Raw genomic sequence first — 21727 nt, forward strand, 5'->3', positions numbered from 1 at the left:
TTGAAGGAGTTTTTGCTAAAATAGGAGGGTTAACCGTAGTGGGCCCTAGCACCATGGAATCCTTCTCCCTGAATTTGTTCACTTTAAGGGCCAAAGGCATGTATTGGTCACTATGTCAGATCCTTGGGGAAGATGCTGAAATAACCATGCCAACCCATTATACGCTAATGATGGCATAGATTCTGGACCCCTCTCTAGCAGTAACATTTGATTATGCACCTTACCTCACTGATGCAATTCATGCAGGGCTGGTAGGGATAAAAAATGGTAAGTTGGATAGACCTTTTGGATGGTATTCTCTTCTAATGCTCATATTTTTGTTCAAAGGAGTTGATTATTTTGCTAAGGAAATGGACTTGGTCAAAGAAAAGGAAGGTGAGGAGATGCCTGTGCAACTATGGAGTACAATTTTGTCTTGGGACAGAGAGGATGCCAGTTACTTGAAGTTTGATAGATGCTTTGCATCTAGGCTTAGGATTCTTTTATGCCCATAGAACCCTAGGATCCCAAAGGCTCTTTTGGAGTTCCTCAGGCCTAAGGAGTTTGCTGAAGGTATTAAGATTGTTCATAATTGGGGTGATATGTATTTGTACCTTGTTTCTATAGTTTTCAGAGTTTATGGTTTCAGAGGCACTCCATATTTATTGCCTTATCAAGTCCCATTGAAGATAGGAATTGCAGAGGTCTTAAGGGAAATTGGAGGTGTGCAAGAGGCAGAGCTAACAAATAGGGGTAAAGGGACTATTTTCCCAACTGTTATCATGGCCCATCAATTTGTGATCACCAAAGGTGGTTGGAAATTCTTTGATGACTTTTTCCAACCATATAGGTTGTCTACTGCAGTAACCAGGTTTGCTGACCCTGAGGATTTTTTCAACGACATGTTCAGGAGAAGATCAGTATGCAAAGGTAGGCTACACCAATTTCATTTCCCTAAGGACCTAATTAGAAATGAATTCAGTTTGGATGAGCAGGAATTGAGGAAAGAAAAGTGGGTGGCATACAAAAAGGGTCTTGATTTCATTCATCAATTTGATAGCAGTTATGACCCTCTGTCTAGCTTTAATACCTTTGAGGAAAAGATTAAATTTTTAATTCTTTACTTTGAAGATTTAATGCAAACTCTGAAAGAAAAGAGGGAGGCTATAATAAGAGATAACCTTGACAAGGCTAAGTTAGTTCTAGCTAAGTCTGCCTTTGCTAAATCCACCCCTCTCAGTGATTATGTGATGCATAAAAAGTCAAAATATAGTGTATTGATGCCAGTAACAGGTGAGACCTCCGCTTCAAGAGGGAAGAGATCAATTGAAGATGTCATTGACATCCAAGAATCCCCTAAAAGGCAAAGGGTGGGGAAAAAAGTGCAAGTAGGTGAAATTATGTACTCTCCATCTCAATCCCCTATCCATATAAGAGATGAACAGGTAGTAGCAGAACAATTGTTGTAGTTAGGAAGAAAGCTAGTGAAGATGAGTTCAAAGGTAAAGAGTTAGACCTGGCTATCAAGCAAGCTAGTGAAGAGTTCCTAGTTGACAACAATTTTGTCACAATAGGGGCCTTCATGCAATTTGTATGGAAACAAAACATTGAACAATTCAAGGCAAGATGTGAAAAGAGAATGAGTGAGAAGCCTCACAAAGATACAACCTTAGTGGAGGAAGAAGTTAAACAAGAAATGATGGCTGAATTCAAAGCTATTAGTCCTGAAGCTGGAAGAGAAATGGTGTCAAAGGCTGGTGTTTTAATCCTCCCTGAATGGGATATAGAAGATGCATTGGTACTTGAAGCAATCAAAAAAGAAACCAAGCCTGTGGAGGGAGTGACATTCAACAAAGATAATGCTACTCTAGTCATGTGGTCCCTAAAGAGGGATGAAAGTAGAAGAAGGAAGGATACCTCAGGATCTAGTTTTCTAGGAGGTATGATAGTAAAAAGAGTCTAGGATACAGGGGTGGTAGAAGCTGCCAGCACCATTTTACAAACTGCAAGGTTTAGTGTGGCAGTGGCAGAGAAAGAAGAAAAGGAGAGAGCCGATATCCAAGAAAAATTAGAAATAATTCTAAAGGCTTATAATGAAGCCAAAAGGGAGGTAGCCAACATGGATACTACTATTGCTAGACTACGTAGTCAATTGGTAGGACAACACCAAGGAGGTGAGTCCTCTACCCTAATGATTGCATCTTCTCCAACAAGACCTCCACCTACCAGTCCTATCATAGAATTTCCCCCTTCGCCTATGCCTTCTGGTTTTCAACCAGCTGAGACCATTCAACATGAGTTGGAAAAGTTGAAACAGGCTCAAGCCCTGTTTGCAAGTAAATATGAAGAGAAGGTAAAGGCCACCATTTTTAGTTTTGCTGATTCAGTAGAGGCCCCCACTGTGCACACTAATATGAAAAGAATTTTGGACACCTTGTGTGAGCTAAAGGATGACAAGGCTATTTTAGAGCCTATTTTGAATAAGTGGATGCCAAGAGAAGTGGATTTAGAACTTATGTGTGCACCCTATGATGAAGCAAGATCTGATGCTATTATTAAATCCACATGAGAGTTAGCAAAAGGTCTGACCAAGTTAGCAGAAGGAAGAGTCAATGTGGAGAGGAAAGCTAACTTGTATAGGAAAGAATATACTGAGCATAAATTTGAATTATTTCCTGGGGGTTTTGTTAACCAAAATTAGTTGAAGGACAAACAAGTATGGCTTGATGAGCTGGGAGCTAATTTGTCTTTAAGGGTGAATGAAATCATCAACAAAGATGATACATCTCTATTTGTTAAAACAAGTGAAGAGATAGAAAAGATAAAGTCACACTATGACTTTTTGGAATCAGAGGTGAGGAAAGTAAGAAACTCTTGGAAAAGGTTACTTCAGTTGAAAGAGAAAATTGTTGGCTACTCATGGCCTGCTGATGACGTGTTCCAAGAGTGGACCAAGAAATATGTGGTGCAAGAAGAAGGAATCCTAGAATGGTTAGAAGATGCTACAGAGGAGCAACAAACCAAAAAGGCCGCTGAGACCAAAGAGGACTTGTAACTGATTCTTTGAAAGGAGTTACGGTTGTAACTAATCATTCTTAGGAATGTCCAAAGCTTGTATGCATCCATAATGTTATAAATGGATACCAGGACTAATAGAAAAGGGATCACAAGAATTTTTGTAAAGAAACTCTACAGAAATATATCTGGGTTTTTTTCTAGCTATCACAGAGAATACTTTGAATCATGTAAGATTATTTTTCAAAATGAATATAAAGATATAGATCAACACTTTTCAGGCCTAAATCTGTGTTATCTTCTAGTGTGCACTCGTTAATTTGCTGGTTTCATTTGAAAAGTCTAGGGTTATTTGATTGAACATGGATTGTAAGGTAGTCATATGGCTATGTTTCTAGCTTTTCTCTTCAAGGGAGAGGAATTAAATATGCATGAAATATCTCTATCAGTAAATCAATTGTTTGCTCATCTTCAATTTGATGAACAGTTTTAGTTTTAAGAGGATAAAAATCATGTATCTGTTAGGCATGTATGGAGTTAACTAAGACCGAGGTGGTGAAATGTATGAGATTGTTTAGTTTTGGAATTCTAATTTGATTTGGGTGACTCTGTAGCTTGAATAAGGCACTGGTATCCAGTTGTGGTTTTCTTTCTATTTCTCTTGGAGATCAATACTGAAAATAAGTATAAGCTTTTCTTTAAACATTTCAGTTCTATTAAGGTGATGAAGTGCATAGGTTTCTAGCATTGGTTTACTATGGATCTGAAATTTTAAAAGTGTGAAAGTTTTCATAGAAGGTATACCCACATGAACTTTGGATAAGTTCAAAGTGTAGAAGGTTTTGTTAAAACCTTGTTATATGTTTTTCTGGAGTTCTCTTCTTTCTTGGTGTCTTCTTCATATGCAAACAGAGTTTATTGTATTTCTAATAGGGAGGAGAGAAGGGAATCAGAATGTGAGAACAACATGACCATCGCTATACCGCTATGCAAAAGTGCTCGACTGTTAATCTCTGCAACTTAGCGATTGGTGAGGTGGCATCCAGGTGGAAGTTGAGGTGGTGCCTGGGTAGATCATGTGTCAAATCACAAGCTAAAACATGGTGACACCATGGAATAAGAGAGAGCCACTTAGAGAGACTAAAGACTGAGCAGATTCAGGTAGATCAGAAAGATCTGATGGCTGTTGCTATATCGCAATGGGAAGATAATCACCAAATACTCCCTATGACTTGGCGACAAAGCACGTGCTGAAAAGGGAAAGTTAAAGCTCAAGAAGATCACTTAGATCCAATGGAAAATCAAGGAAGATCAAATGGTGGAGTGACATTTCGAGGCTATCCATGAATGTCGATGTACTACGGTTATGAAGTGCTCGAAAAGAATACCCTCGTGATAGGTGGCAGGTCAGGTGGTGCCGAGGTGGACTCTGAGCATATCACAAGGTGACACGCCTCTAGACATGTGACATGTCATCAAGGTGAATGTTGAACAAACCTTGGCTGCAACATATCTCTAAATGGTTTCACCAAATGCATCGGTTTCATCGAAACAATAGGTATCGATGAAACTGCAGTTTCAATGAGACATAAAAATTGTTCATCAAGGGAGGTAGTTTGGCTAAAAGACTGAGGCCAAACAAACCAAAGTAAAATGGTGGGCTTGGTGGTGTTGAGGTGGTAGATGAGGCCGTGCTTAGGTGGATTAGGTGGCAAATGGGAGATTGATATGTGGCACGGATGGATGAAGAGGTAAGGGTCAAGCAGATCAAGAAAGATCAACGGTAGTCTGAAAGATCTAAGGGCTATTGCTATACTGCTATAGAAAGAAGCTTGCTAGTTATCATAGCGACTTGGTGACAAAGCACATGCGGAAAAGGTGAGTGACTAAGAGGTTAAAGATCAAGCAGTTTAAGGACAAATCAATGGCCATTGCTATACCACATGATGAAGATTCTCGCTGGTTATCTCATGCAACTTGGCGACTAGCGAGGTGGCAGTTCAGGTGGCTGTCCAGGTGGGCTCAAAATGAATGAGGATGCACCACATGGTAGACAAAAGATGAAGAACCAAGGCATACCAAGTCCAGATGGTAGACAAAGTGGACCCACGAGCAAATCAGAGGCTTACACGTGGTAAAAGTCTACAAACGAGTGGATGGCTATATTTTTTTAAGTCAACTTTGAACCTGAACTTTGAACCAGTTGAAAGTGGTTCAATGGTTCAAAGTGGTTTAATGGTTCAAATTTCATTATCATCGCTCATTCCTATGGGCCCAGGATGAAGAGAGAAACTCAGAAGAGATAAATAGCGAACAGGTTCCTAAAGATCTAGTGGTGGTCGCTATACCGTGGTCGGAAGATGCACGATGTTTATTTGTTGTGACATGGAGACCAAGAAGTGGGGCCTGCTAAGGAAGAATTCAGTTAGGAAAATATCAGCGAGCATCGGAGTAAGTATTTCAATGTTACTCCGATGACCCGATTGGAAATCATGCTGTTTTGGAGTGCACCATCGGCTGTCAGTACGACATGTTTAGAAACTAAACCTGATAACCTGATAAGAAGGTGCACCAATTGTAAACTCTCTGTAGACAAATGAATCAAAAGCGGGCCAAGTCCTGTCCATCCAGGTGAACTCAGGGTGAAATAGCGTGAAGTTGTGTTTAGTTTGGCTACTCTTTTGGTAGTTTTGGAGGAGTTTCTCTCAGTTAAACCCCTGATTTTGAGGAAAGGCTTAGAATTGATGAAAACTGATCCACCTTGGAGCCAAAAATTCAAATTTTTAACTTTTTGCGAGCTTTTGTATAAGTGATTGTTTTTTACTCTTTTGGGGAGGGGGAGTTATGGAGTTTTTGTACTGGGGTAGCAAGACATATTCAGGCTGCTCCTCTAACTCATTTCTGATGAGTTTTTACAGATTTGTAATAGAAAAAATTCCTTGTTTTCAATGAAGAAGGTGAGTTCCTCCTTAAGTTCTTTGGTTTAAGTGTTATGATTGTAAGCATTTTGATTAAAATTCTATGATTCTTTTGTAGAATCCTTCATTTTATCTTAGTTTCTTCAGATGCTTAGGGATAAGGTACATGTTATAGTGCAGGTCTCTGACTGTGTATGTGATTCTATTGCATTGAAATTGTGAGAAAAATATTATTCTCCTTTTTGTGAACATCAATAAGGTAGCCTTTTAAGAGAGTCACTTATGCAAACATGTATGTTTGAGTTGTGAGTTTAAGCAGTTTTGTTAGTTGTTATCTTGTGAATTTGTAAGCAGTTTGCAGGTCTTTTATCATTGGTGGATCACCTAGTAGTAGTTAATTTTCAGTTTTATGCATATCCTTCTTCCCTTTTCTTAGAAATTTATTTGAGTTTTTAGGTGATCAAATATGAAGTCGGCCTATAATTTGGAGGTGTGCTCTCATATTAGGATACCCACAGCTTGAGAGCAGTCCAATGTGTCACTAGATTACAGGAATTTTAAGCTTGCATCAGGTGCAAATCCATGTGACAACAGTTTTTGGCACTCTCGGTGGGACCGTTGGACTTTATAGTTCATAGAAAGCCACAGTATGCTGTCTTGGTGTGTGCAACAACAAACTATTTTTCACACCTGGTGACTCAAATCTTTGGTATTTTAGCAGTCCAACCTTCCTAGCTTATGAGAAAATACTAGACTAGGCAAAGTGCAGCCTCAGTCAATCATACCCATCTATCACCCCCAAAAAGGAGAGCTAGGGTAGTTAACAAAGTTCCAGATCCAGCAGTTGGTGTGTTGCCTGTTAATTCTAATTCTTACCCTGCTGTTATAGCTTATAACAATCCACTGTTTGCAAATTCTTCCAATTAGAATACACCAAATATGGTTCTTAATCAGCCCCCTAGGGTTCATCCATTTGTGCCTTTTAATCAGGGTAGTTCTTTAAATTTGGTTCAACATGATGACATACCATTTGCAACACTTAAGAGTTTGCCATTTTCACTGGAGAGGATCAAACAACAACTATTGAACATATTAGAGATGTGGCTTCCTTGTGTGGAGTGCATCATATTGTTGCAAAAAATGTTGCCTTGAGGTTTTTGGCAGCCTCTTTCAAAGGGAAAGCCCTTCAATGGTTCAGGGGCTTGCTTGTAAACTCAATAGCTACATGGGATGAGTTGGGACAACTTTTAAATCGACATTTTGAAGACAAGTTAGATCATCTTTCATTGGTGGAGAAACTCACTACCATCAAAAGAGCTCCACATGAGCATATGATGGATTTCATCTACTGGTTTGAAAGGACTTGGAATCAGATTCCAGCATTTGTAAAACCTTCTAATGATTATGCTTTTTTGTTTTACCTAAAGGCTTTGAATAGTGATATTGCACTCATGATACAGTCTATGGGGGGAAATACTTTACCAGTAGCATTTGATGTTGCTATTAGGGCTGAGAATAGTCTTATTCAAGCAGGGAAGATAGCACCTAGGCCTCCCATACCAATTTTTGCTGATATACAACCCATTATCCCTTTAGTTCCACCTGTTATAGCTGCTATACCTTCATTTCCAACATATAATGTTCAAGTTGTAGCTCAAGAGCATGTTGTCACTAGTTATTTGAAGGAGATAATAAGTATTAAGGAGCAAAACGCTAACCTACAAAAGAATTTGCAAAATTTTGGTAATGAGTTGGTTAATATCAAGAAAGCCCAAACTCAACCACCTTACCAAATTCCTTTCGAAGCTCCCTACCAAGCCTCGAACCAGCCAAACTCTCAAGGTCAAAGAAGGAATTTTAAGCAAAGGCCTTTTCAACAGTATAATCCTAATACACCCAGTTCCTCAAGGGATATTGTTCCAGTCCAGAACAACTTGGTAGTTGACTATGAGTGGTGTTTGCCTTGCAACCAACTGCATAACCAATGTACATGCTCCAATGGCATGTTAAATCAAGCATTAATGGTGCAAAACATTGTTGTTCCAATAAATCAGTCTCAGGAAGTTAATGAACAATAATCTGCACCCATTGAACAAGGTAGTCCCGATGTTACTTTGATGAATTGGCAAGTTGAGGAGTTTTTTGGGGTTAATCAGCCTCAAAAACAGTCATATATCCCTATAGCAGCCAACACCAGATCTAATAAAAGGGTTGTTGACATGGGGCAATAGACTGATAAGAATAATAATCAGCCTTTCTCAAGTACCCAAGCTCAGGCAGGGTCTTTCTCCGCTCAAAATACACATATTCTTCAGAGATCACAACCTGCGGTGACCAAAGATCAGCCAAAAAGCCAACCTCAGCCAACACAAGTGCAAAAGGACATTGTTGTTACTAAGGGACAACAGAAGGTCAGTATGATTGATTTTAATATTTTGGATCAGTGTAAGAAAACTCATGTTAGCGTGTCAATGTGGGATTCACTAGCTCTACCTGGGCAAAAAGATTTGTTACATGATGCTTTGTCTAACCTTTCCTTGACTGCCCAACCATCTAATCAACAAGCTTCAAAGGTTGTTCTTACCAATAAGGCTAATCAAAAGAGTGAACAATAGTCTCAGTAGTCTAAGGTAAACAAACCACCTCCCTTTTATGTCACTCTAATCATTGGCCAACACCTAGTGCATAATTGCATGATAGATTTAGGTGCAAGTAGCTCAGTCATACCCAAGCAGTTGGTTGACCAATTAGGACTGACTTATGAACCATTGAATAAGGGTGTAGTGCAGTTAGATGGGACTACTATAAATATTGTAGGAGTCATTAAAAATTTGAGTCTAACACTCCATGCTTGGCCCAATTTTTCTATTCCGCAAGATGTTTATGTGATAGACCTGCCACCCTACTTTGCAATTTTCTTATCAAGAGACTTTAGAGCCAAATTAGGGGGTTATTTGTCATTTGACTGGTCACATATGTTTTTTAGGACTAGGTATGGAACTAAAGTTACTATTAAATCATAAGCTTTAGCTAATGATCACATAGAATCATATGTCCCTAGTGTTGTCAATGCCAATTTGACCATTCATGAGCAAGATGACCAACCTATTCCTCGTGATCCAAACACCCCTATTGATGACATTCCTGACATTATTCTAGATGAATGGGCAACTGAGAATATTGAGGAAGATCCTTTTAGAAATATGGATGAGGTAAACCTTGGAGTCCATATGCTTCATGAACAAGGTTCCGCTGTCCCAAATTTGATAAAGGATGCTGGACAACAAGATAATCAACATCAAAATAAGCTTTGGAAGCTCTATTTTGATGGGTCAAGAAGTAAGAATGGTGTTGGTGGTGGTTGCATGTTGATTTCCCCTACTGATGATAAGTATTATGCAACTTTCAGGTTTTCTTTTAGCTGCACGAATAATACAGCCGAGTATGAGGCCTTAATTCATTATCTACAATCGGCAAAGAAGAGAGGAATCAACTATTTGCAGGTTTATGGTGATAGTGAACTGGTTGTCTACCAAGTAAGAGGTCTCCATACCACTAAGAATGATATTTTAAAGTCTTATAAACATAGGGTATGGGATCTTATTGAATATTTACAAGCTTTCAATCTGCTGTCTATTGCTAGAAATCTTAATAATCATCCTAATAGACTTGCTACAATAGGAGCACAATATGATATTCCAATTGATATCAACAATATTAATGAGCACCAATATGTAAAAGTGATTGTTAGGGCTTCCATTCCTAACAATTCTAATCATTGGCAAGTTTTTGATAGTGATCAACAGATTATTAACTTTTTGAGGGAAGAGGCAGAGTTTTCAAATACCAACCAATAGAAGCTTAAGCAACAGTATGATGATCAAGTCATACAATTGAAAACAAACAAGATACCTAAGGGTTTGGTCACATTGGAGTCAATTTTCAATGATGATGATCAAGTGAGAAAATAAAGATCCAGCTTGCAAATCAAGGAGGAACATTATGAAAATGTTGAGATTTTCAAGGATAAACTGTTAAAGCTTGGCAAGGTGTGTACTTTAGAGGAAAGGCATGCATTTGTTTTATTATGCCAAGAGTTTACTGATATATTTTCTTGGCAATATTTTGATTTAAAAGGCTTTGACCCTAGTATTTCCCAACACACCATAGAGCTTGAGCCAAATGCTAAACCTGTGAGGCAAAAACAGAGGCCTCTTAATTAAAAGCTTGAACTCGTTATGGTCAAAGAATTTAATAAACTCATTGAGAGCAACATCATTTTTCCTCTTGGGTGTCAAACCTTGTCCCAGTTATGAAAAAGAATGGTGAAATCAGACTTTGTGTTGATTTCTGAGATCTCAATAGAGCCTCATTGAAGGATAGATATCCACTGCCCTTTATGGAGTAGATTCTGCAAGTTGTTGCAGGTTTTGAGAGATTCTCCTTGCAAGATGGGTTTTCAGGTTATAACCAAGTTTTAGTGAAGGAGGAAGATCAATTTAAAACAACATTTAAACTAAATGGGGCACTATTTAATATAAAAAGATGCCATTTGGTTTGTGAAATGTTGGTGCCACTTTTCAGTGTACTATGGATATGACATTTCATGGTTTGATGTAAAAATTTGTTCTTGTTTATTTGGATGATATCATTATTTATTCTAGAAATTTAGTTGAACACCTAGCTCACCTAAAGAAAATTTTTGAGAGGTGTAGAGAGTATGGTATATCTCTTAACCCAAATAAATGTGTGTTTTATGTTCATGAGGGTAAGCTCCTGGGCTATGTGGTGTCAAAAGAGGGTATTACTATTGATCCAGAGAGGGTAAGTGCTATTCTTTCCTTACCTCTACCTGCACACAAGAAGGGCTTACAAAGCTTCATGGGTAGGATTAATTTTGTTAGGAGGTTTATTCCAAATATTGCAGAATTATTAAAACCTCTAACTTCTATGTTGAAATAGGATATTCCTTTCAGTTGGTCTAAGGATGGGAGGAGGAGTTTTGAGCTTATAAAAGAGGCACTTGCAGCTGCTCCTACTTTGCTAAACCCAAATTTCTTAAAAGACTTTATTTTGTATGCTTATGGCAATATTGACAACATCTCAGCTATGTCGGTTCAAGAAAATGAGCATGGTTTGGAGTAGCATTTGGCCTTTTTCAGTCAAGGCCTTAAAGATTATGAGGATAAATATTCTTTTGTTAAAAAACATATTCTTGTTGTTGTTAGGAGTTTGAATTTTTTTAAGTATATGCTGTCTAACAATAGGATTAAGTTGATGGTTGCTCACCCCTTAGTTAAAGAATTTTTGAAGACTTAAATGATAAGAGGGTTGGTTGGGTGACTAAGGTGATGGAATTTGATGTTGATATTAAGGTCACCAAGCTAGTCAGATGTAAGGGACTGTGTGAGCAATTTGTTGATCACACAAACAATAGTGAAGAGAATGAGGAGAAGGTTAGTTTAGCCCTCCAAGACAAAGAACATGTAGCTATTCCTACTCCTCCTAATAGCTGGGTACAAGAAATGACCTATTTCTTGCTGACCGGTGAGTGTCCTCATGGATTGAGTAAGTCAATAAGAAGGTATTATAAACTTTAGTCCATTCCCTATGTACTCTTGAATGGTTTTCTATTTAGAAAAGATTTTCATGGTGTATTATTGAGGTGCATAGATGCTGATAAGGTTGATAAGTTATTGCATGAGTTTCATGAAGGGTCAACAAGAGGACACTTTTTAGTAGGAGCTACAACTCTGAAAGTTATGAAAGGAGGCTATTATTGGCCTAATTTGTTCAAAGATGCACATCCTTGGGTTATAAAGTGTAAAGAATGTGCCATGTTTGCAGGAAAAGAGAGGTTGGCAGCGCTGCCATTGCAACCTATTCAGGTAGAAAAACCCTTTATGAAGTGGGGTTTTGATTTCATTGGAGTCATAAATCCACCTTCAAGTGCTAGCCAGAAGTGGGTGTTCATAGCCACTGATTATTTTACTAAGTGGACTGAGGCTATAGAACTAAAGGAAGCAAATGAGATAGCTGTTTTGAACTTTTATGATGAGTTGATAACTAGATTTGGTGTCCTTGAATCTATAGTTTTGGATAATGCTCTTGCTTTTGTAGGGAGCCGAATATTTGATTGGGTAGTAAAGAATGGTGTTTATCTCAACACCTCCTTTAACTATTACCCTTAGGGCAATGGACAAGCTGAGTCCACAAATAAGAATCTACTTAGAATCATCAAAAGGGCCAAGGAAGGAAATCACTGAGCTTGGCATACCAAGCTTGAATCAGCCTCATGGGTTGATAGAATCACACCAAAGAGGTCCAATGGAATGTCTCCATACATGCTTGTGTATGGGAAAGAGGCAAGGTTGCCTATTTCACTTGAGTTTCCAACCCTTGATTTATCTAACCAGCTACATATGATTGAAGAAGAGCCTATGTTAGCAAGATTGGCTCAGCTAATTGAGCTAGAGGAAGTTAGAAATAAGGCAATGAGGCAAATTGAGGATCACCAAGCTCAAATGAAAAGATCTTTTGATAAAAGGGCTTCTCCTAGAGTGTTCAAGGAAGGTGACATTATCCTCAAATGGGATGAATTCAGGAGTAAAACAGGTAGGCATACAAAGTTTGATGCTTTTTGGAGTGGGCCTTATATGATTTCTTAGTGCAAGCAACATAATGCCTTCTAGCTGTCTAAGTTGGATGGTGAAGTTGAACCAATCCCAGTCAATGGGATTCACCTCAAGCATTTCTTTTGAGGTATGCCTAAAATTTGTATATATTTAAGTTTTCCTAGTGGTAATAAGTGCTTTGCACAATAGGTCAATTTGTAGTTTTTTTTTCCCTAAGTGCCTAGTGCATAGTTCAGGAGGAGTAATAAGAGTCATATTGTTGCAATCCATCAAAGCTATAAAAGAGAGGTGTCCATCATATGTAACAAGGAATATGTTTATCCCCTCTCAGGCATAAAAGACATCTCCCTCATATAGCTGCAATAAATTGTTGCAGTGTTTCAGAGGTATTTTGTTGTTTTGTCCTATCCTAATATGTCAATACACATGCCTAATTCATGACAGTAAGGTGTTAAGCTCACTACCATAAACCACACACCTATACTCCATAGATTAGGATAGGTTTTTTGAGAGAAAATAGAGTTTTTGTAGTCATGTGTGATGTGTTGTTTCAGTTTTCTATTAGTCTCAGTGACTCTGTGCCCAATAGATAGAGTTAGGCAGCTGGTCAAGATGTTTAGCAGGCAAACATATGGAAGATGTCACCAAAAATGTAACCTATTTTTGCTACAAGCTCAATATGCCTCAGAAGGAGTAACAAGTGCTAAGTATGAAAAGAATACATGTTTTTGTCTAACTTGTTTACTTCATGTGCAGACACAGGGACAATAACTTTTTGTTTATTGAATTATAGCATGTGGGGTAAAATGTGGCTCCCATGAGGGTTGAGCCCAGCATGCTGAGGGAGATGGTTGTTTCTTTGTAGTTTTTGAATTTTTTCCTTATCGACAAGACCTACCTCGATGACCTGATAAGAAGTACAGAGCGCAGAATGTTGTCATCAACTATCAGAAGGAGTTATCTTAGGCTATCCCGATTACCCGATTGAAAGGCCCAAGCATAGTCCATTTATCCCACATTGGCCGCAGGGAGGAGCATTTCAGTCTTTAAAGGCAAAGTCCCACACATATTAAGTGTCAAAGCTTATAAGCTTTTGGCAAGTTGCAGCTTTGCATTGGTGGGCCCCCTGCATGCGCGCGCGTCTCAAAGAGGCCAAATTTTGCAGTAAAAGGGCAAATTAATAGGTGTGCAAGTTGCAAAGGATTTGATGGCCATTGCTATACCACTATGCAAAAGTGCTCGACTGTTAATCTCTGTGACTTACCGACTAGTGAGGTGATGTCTAGGTGGAAGTTGAGGTGGTGCCTGGGTGGATCATGTGGCAAACCATAAGCTGACATGTGGTGACATCGTGACATAAGAGAGAGCTGCTTAGAGAGACTAAAGACCGAGCAGATTCAGGTTGATCAACGGTGATCAAGAAAGATCTAATGGCTATTGCTATGTCACGATGGGAAGATAATCGCCAAATACTCCTTGCAACTTGGTGACAAAGCACGTGCCAAAAAGGGAAAGTTAAAGCTCGAGCAGGTCGATGAGATTCAATGACAGATCAAGGAAGATCAAATGATGGAGTGACATTCTGGGGCTATCCATGACTGTCACTGTACCGCGGTTATTAAGTTCCCATAATGAATACCCTCGTGATAGGTGACAGGTCAGGTGGTGCCGAGGTGGACTTTGAGCGTATCACAAGGTGACATGCTTCATGATAGGTGGCATTCCATCAAGGTGAATGTCGAACAAACCTTGGCTATGATAGATCTCTAAATGGTTTCACCGATGCATCCGTTTCATCAAAATAATAGGTATCGATGAAACTGCAATTTCGATGAGATATAAAAACTATTTGCCGAGGGAGGTAGTTTGGCCGAAAGACTAATGCCAAACAAACCAAAGTAAAATGGTGGGCCTGGTGGTGTTGAGGTGGAGGATGAGGCTATGCTCTAGTGGACCAGGTGGCAAACTAGAGATTGACATGTGGCATGGATAGACGAAGAGGTAAGGGTCAAGCAGATCAAGAAAGATCAATGGTAGTCCGAAAGATCTAAGGGCTATCTCTATACCGCTATAGAAAGAAGCTTACCAGTTATCATAGTGACTTGGTGATAAAGAACGCATAGAAAAGGTGAGTAGCTAAGAGGTTAAAGATCAAGTAGTTTGAGGACAGATCAACAACCATCGCTATACCGCATGATGAAGATGCTCACTGGTTATATCATGCGACTTGGCGACTAGCGAAGTGGTAGTTGAGGTGGCCATCTAGGTGGGCTCAAAATGAATGAGGATCTGCCATGTGATAGAGAGAAGATGAAGAACCAAGGCATACCAAGTCTAGATGGCAGTCTAGATGGCAGACAAAGTGGACCCACGAGCAAATCAAAGGCTTACACATGGCAAAAGTCTACAGAGAAGCGAATGTCTATATTTTTTAAGTCAACTTTGAACTTGAACATTGAACCAGTTCAAAGTGGTTCAATGGTTCAAAGTTCATTATCATCACTCGTTCCCATGGGCCTAGGATGAAGAGAGCAACTCAGAAGAGATAAATACTGAACAGGTTCCTAAAGATCTAGTGGTGGTCACTATACCATAATTGGAAGATGCGTAGTGTTTATTTGCCGCGACATGATGAACAAGAAGTGGGGCTCGCTAAGGAAGCATTTAGTTAGGAAAATATCATCGGGCATCAGAGTAAGTATTTTGATGTTACTCCAATGACTCGATAAGAAAGCATGCTATTTTGGAGCACACCATCGGCTGTCAGTACAACATGTTTAGAAGCTACGCCTGATAACCTGATAAGAAAGTGCACTAGTTGTAAACTCTTTGTAGACAAATGACTCAAAAGCAGGCCAAGTCCTGTCTGTCCAGGTGAACTCAGCATGAAATAGCATGAAGTTGTGTTCAGTTTGGCTTCTCTTTTGGCAGTTTTGGAGGAGTTTCTCTCTCAGTTAAACCCCTGATTTTGAGGAAAGGCTTAGAATTGATGAAAAATGATCCATCTTGGAGCCAAAAATTCAAATTTTGAATTTTTTGCGAGCTTTTATACAAGTGATTGTTTTTCACTCTTTTGGGGAGGGGGGGTTTTGGAGTTTTTGTATTGGGGTAGCAAGAGATATTCAGGCTCCTCTAACTCATTTCTGATGAGTTTTTCCAGATTTGTAATACAAAAAATTCCTTGTTTTCAATAAAGAAGCTGAGTTCCTCCTTAAATTATTTGGTCTAAGTGTTATGATTGTAAGCATTTTGATTAAAATTCTGTGATTCTTTTGTAGAATCCTTCATTTTATCTTAGTTTCTTTAGATTCTTAGTGTTAAGGTAACATGTTATAGTGCAGGTCTTTGATTGTGTATGTGATTCTGTTGTATCGAAATTGTGAGAACATTATTATTCTCCTTTTTGTGAACATCAGTAAGCTAGCCTTTCAAGAGAATCGTTTATGGAAACATGTATGTTTGAGTTGTGAGTTTAAGCAGTTTCGTTAGCTGTTATCTTATGGATTTGTAAGCAATTTGTAGGTCTTTTATCATTGGTGGATCACCTAGCAGTAGTTAATTTTTAGTTTTATGCATATCCTTCTTCCCTTTTTTTAGATTTTTATTTGAGTTTTTAGGTGATCAAATAGGAAGCCGACCTATAATCTAGAGGTCTACTCTCATAATAAGATACTCACAGCCTGAGAGCAGTCCAATGTGTCACTGGATTGTAGGAATTTCAAGATTGCATCGGATGCAAATCCATGTGACAACACACCCATCAGAATGATAGCCAAATGGACTTCATCCGAGAAAATAGGAACAAGCAGCTGACAGTTATCTTCCTCCTCAATGGCATTCAAAAGCTTGCTAAAAAGGCTATCTTGGAGAGACACATCATTCCTTCCAGACTCCATGTATAATCCTATGAAAAAGTCAGTGGCACTTTGTCTGATTAAGGAGTCACCAATGATCTCCTGATCAGAGTCATCCCTTAGACTCTTGATGTATTTCCTTCTCCTATGGATGCAGGCTGATCGGTGGAAGAAGGCCGAATTTTTGTCCCCTACCTTTAACCACTGAACTCTGGATCTTTGCTTCCGGTAACTTTCCTCCTTAGAGAGCATATCCTTCCAACTCTTGTGATACTCCTCTTCCTCCATCAAGATAGGGTTAGGGGGGTTACCAGTAGCCATAATGTTCTGAAGTTGTTCTAGTTTGGAGCCTCAAACTTTATTTTTCTTGAAGATGTCTCCAAAGGTAGCCTTATTCCAACCTTTGACTTCCCTATTGATGAGTTTTAGTTTCTCCATAATTCCAAATATAGCAGTCCCTTGAACCGAGGTAGTCCACCAGTTCCTAACTAGGTTTTTGAAATCCAGGTGAGAGACCCACATAATCTCATAGCGAAAAGGGTTGGAACCCTGGTAGGGTCTATCCTTCCAATGGAGAAGAAGGGGGTTATGATCGGAAGTAGTCATTGGGAACATTTTTGGGAAGGAATTATGGCTCATGTCCCAGTTGGTGGAAACCAGGAATCTATCCAGTGTGACTTGAATTAGGTGCTTGCCTTTCCTATTGTTTGACCAGGTGAAGGGGGCCCCCTGGAGGTCAATATCAACAAGGCTAGAAACATTGATGAGGCTGGCAAGATCTCCCATACTATCAGTAAAATCAACAAGACCTCCACACTTCTCAGAGGGGTAGAGGGGAGAATTAAAATCTCCCTCCAGAATGTACTGCTCCTTCTAGTTTGCCAAGATGAGTTCAGAAATTTCCTCCCACACCATCCATCTTCTCACCTTGGAGTTGGGGGCATATGTGTTAAACAATTGCCAGCAGTGCTCATCATGTTGGAAAGTAACCGCTAAGAAGTTTTGGGAGCTAGCATAAAGCTTGCCTTGAATATTAATGGGGTCCTAGAGGGTGGCAATACCCCAGAAGCCCCTAAAGCATCCACATATAGAAAAGTCACCCCCGGCCAGAGTTTACCAACAGTAGTAGCAAAAGTTTGGTAGGACATTTTGACTTCCCGGAGAAGGAAAATATCAATTTTTATTTCCAAAATGTATTGTTTTATAGGAAATTACTTCTGGGGAATGTTAAGACCCCTTATGTCCTAGGAGAGGAACTTCATTTCTTATTTCTGTTGATTCCATCAAGGGTTAGCTGCCTGCCCCTTGCAATGTCCCTAACCATAACTTTATGTCTCAGCACCCTTTCTGAGGGTCTTCCGACTTTATTTTCAGTACCCCCCATATCTACTTTCTTGGCCTTGGGTTTCTTCTTCTAGGTTATCCATTCTTCATTATCCACCCGGGGAGATCCTGGAGGTGAAAGATTCAAAAGAGGGGATGCTGTCAGGGAGTTTCCTATTAGAATAGACCTTTCCTCCTTACTAGAGGAAGAAGGGGGGTTGTGATTAGTAGCTTAATCTTAGCAGCGGGAGACATAGCTTCATCCGAGATGGAAGCTTGATGGGTTGGGGGGATAGGAATAGTAGGGGGCATGGGGGAGATGATCTCCGAAGGAAAGCCAGGGGGTGGCAAGGGATTTGGGGAAAGGTGAAGATTCATCAACGGTGGGATTTCACCTTCTTCCAGGGGAATAGCTGGGTCAACAATCTTTTCAGAACCCACCACGAATTTTAAGATTTCAAGGATCCTGTCCTTGTGGGGGTAGTCATCAAGGATTTCATTCACATTGGGTAGCCCCAAGGGAGAAGATGATGAGGGCGCACTTGGGCTGATGGGTTCGACCAAGATGGCCTTTTCTTTAAGCTTGGGTTCTACAAACACTGGGGTCTTACACTCAGTATAGGTATGGCCTTCTTTATTACACTTTTAGAAAAAGAGGGTAGTATTACATAAACAATATCCTGGGACCATTTTCCCCACTTCGACTTTAGAGAAAAAAAGTTGGGGAGAGCCTTATTAATCACAACATTGACACAAAAGTGTGCATAAACCAACCTGGATTTATTGAGAGTGATCGAATCTGCTGTAACATAGCTGCCGAATGAGTTCCCGATCCAGTGGAAGATTTGTTCATCCTAGAACTCCAGCGGAAGGCCAGGTAGTTTAACCTAGACAGGGGCCATGTAGTTGAGTTCAATAGAGGGGTCAAAGCCAGGCTTCCATTTATCCAGAGTTAGGAAATGCTTTCCATAAGCCGAGGACCCCGATAGGACAAAGATCCGGTCTTCCTCAGCATTAAACTTAAGCAAGAAGAGGCCCCTAGGCATTGCTGAGATGTCAACACTACCTTTTAGTTTCCATTGAGATTTTGCCCATCACCTGATCATGTCGATAGATGGTCCAAAGGAGAAGAAACAACCAAAAATCGCTAGTTGAAGGGATGAGATGATTTTGTCCATGAGATTGTCCAAGAGCTTGATCTCGGTTCCTTCTTCCGTTTGGTAAAGTTGGCCAAAGCCATTTCTAAGGTCTTATTAGTGGACCCAAGGAGGGTGTTCTTCTAGCTAGACTTGGGATCCTTCTTTCCATTCTCCGCATTCCCATGTCTGATAGTAGTTTCTGACCCAGGATGGGTATATTCTTCCCCTAATCCCTAAGGCTAGAGTCAGTTAGAACTGGCGTGGAGGAAGGAGTGTCAAAATTAACAGTTTCTTCCGTATGCCCCACAGACTGTGCGGTCCCAGCAGCATGTGAACTGACTGTGGTATCAGGTCGGGGGTTCAATTGCAGGGAGGGAGGGACCTCCCCATAGGGGGTGGTAATTCAGGGGGAACATATTCAAATGGTAGGAAGGTAGTGTTGGCATATGGAAACTCCAATGAGACATTGTGTGTGATTGAAGGTTTTGTCATTGATGGAAACCTTGCAATCCTATGGCACTGGCAAGACATTATACCAGCTAAGCATTAAATAGGCAACCTTGCAATCCTATGGCACCGGCAAGACATTATACTGGCAAAGCATTATTCAAACAAGATAGTGCACCAGCATCAACAAGATCAATCTACACCGGCACCAACACATAAGATGTACACCGACACAGAAGAAAACATGTATACCGGCACAGAGGCCGACAGGATTTTTGATATGTAATGTTTTGTTTATTATTGTAAGCCGACTTGGAAAATTGTAAAATGACTCTTGTATATAAAAGAGATCATTGTAGACATTTGTAGGATATGGATATGAAGCATAAATAAATTATAAGGCAGACCTAATGTACAAATTGTAGGTCAAGGGTATATGTAAAGAACAAAGCAAGAACCGGTACTGAATCTGGCATTGAAGATGCTATTGTAAAGCAGTACAGATCATTGGATTTGCATAATCCTCATTGTAAGTCAGTGTGACTTCTTATTGAGCAGTGAGCTCTACGCAGTTGGCCTTCCTGCATGTGCAGGCCCCTGTTGTAAGTAATATTCTCTTATTGGCCAATAAATGAATATTGTGGGTCACAAATCCCATCAAGGTTTTTCCCACACCAGGTTTCCTCGTTAAACATCTTGTGTTATGGTGTTCTTTTCATGTGGATGTTTTTGATTCTGTTATTTACATTAATTCTTGCATACCGATATACTGTTACTATATGTTCTGCATATTCAGTTTTAAGAAAATTACATTACCAGTTAGATACTGATTCACCCCCCCCTCTTAGTATCTGTGGGAACCCTAACAATTGGTATCAGAGCCTGGTCCTTTATTTTCAAAAGCCTAACAACTTGAGGAAGATCTTGACACTGGTAAAGATGGAAAATCTGATGAAGCAACTTGAAGGAGCTCTTACTGACTATGATGCAGAGAAGTTGAAAAATATTAAATTAGAAGATGATTTAAAAGTAGCTTAGGACATTATTCAGGCACTTCAAGAAAATCTTACTGTCACAAGAAATAAGAGGAGAGAACTTTGTGAAAAATTGCAAAATGAGAATAATGGAAATGAATCACTAAATGATATGATAAGAAAATTGAAACAAGAGATCATGACAACAAAAAATGAAATGCAGGATATGACTATGAGATTTTGCAAAGAGATTGAGGATAGAAAGAAGAATGAAGAAGAATTGACCAGAAGACTAAGTGATGCAGCAAATGAGAACACAAGACTTAGATATGAAAATGACATCTTGAAAATTGATTTGATGCATACTCAGAATGACTCAAATGAACTAATGAGACAAAAATAAATCTTGGAAAGGGAATTGGAAACTGCAAATCAACACAAAGAAAAATTCAAGAAAAACTCAGAAGAACTTGGTACCTTATTAAAGAATCAAAAACCCAAAGGTGACACTTCTGGAATTGGATTTGAAGTTGGAGAAAGCTCCGATACTGCAAATACCCAAGATCACAGCAAACCGGTAAGACCACCTAATACTTACAAATTCAATGGAAAATGCTTTAACTGCAATAAATTTGGTCATAGGGCAAATGAATGTAGATCTAGGAATTATCAAAACATCAATCCTCCCATCAGTCAATGCTCCAAATGCAACAAAATTGGTCATAACTCTGAAAATTGCAGAATGAATGTAAGATTTTATGTTTGTGGAAGATTTGGTCATTTATCAAATAAATGCAGAACACAAACCAACATAGGTTATGGGAAAGGTATTCAGAAAAATAATGTAACTTGTTATGCATGTAACAAGATTGGTCATATTGCTAAATTTTGTAGAAGTAAAGGTACACGGGTAGATAACAAAAGCACTATTTTTTAAAGGTAAAGAAAAGGTTGAAGAAGCTAAGCAAGAATTTTCAAAGAAATGGATTAGAAAAAGTAATCTAAATATTGGGGTTACTACTCCATCGGTAAAAACAACAATTGCAGAAGATCAACCGATAGCTGAGAGTATGGACATAGAGGATAATAATCCTAATCCTGAAGTCCTATATACTGTGAATGTTGATACTCAGAAAATCAACATAGTGGTAGATAAGGATACACCAGATAAATCAGGAAAAACAGAGCAACCGACAGCAAATTCAGAGAAAAAGATGGAATCTAGAACACAAACAGAGAAACCAACAGAGTTAAAGGCTCCAGAACAGATGCCACCGGTAAGAAATGATGCAGGAAAACCAATGCTTAAAGAGATGGAGACACAAACAGACCTACTAGAGGTCAATACTAGCATGGTCACTTCCACCGACACTCAGTTTGTTGGATCACCATCAAATGTAACAAAGGTATTGCTTGAATCTATCAAGAAAATAACTGATTATA

Source organism: Cryptomeria japonica, chromosome 6 (assembly GCF_030272615.1).
Source record: "Cryptomeria japonica chromosome 6, Sugi_1.0, whole genome shotgun sequence".
NCBI classification, from domain to species: domain Eukaryota; kingdom Viridiplantae; phylum Streptophyta; class Pinopsida; order Cupressales; family Cupressaceae; genus Cryptomeria; species Cryptomeria japonica.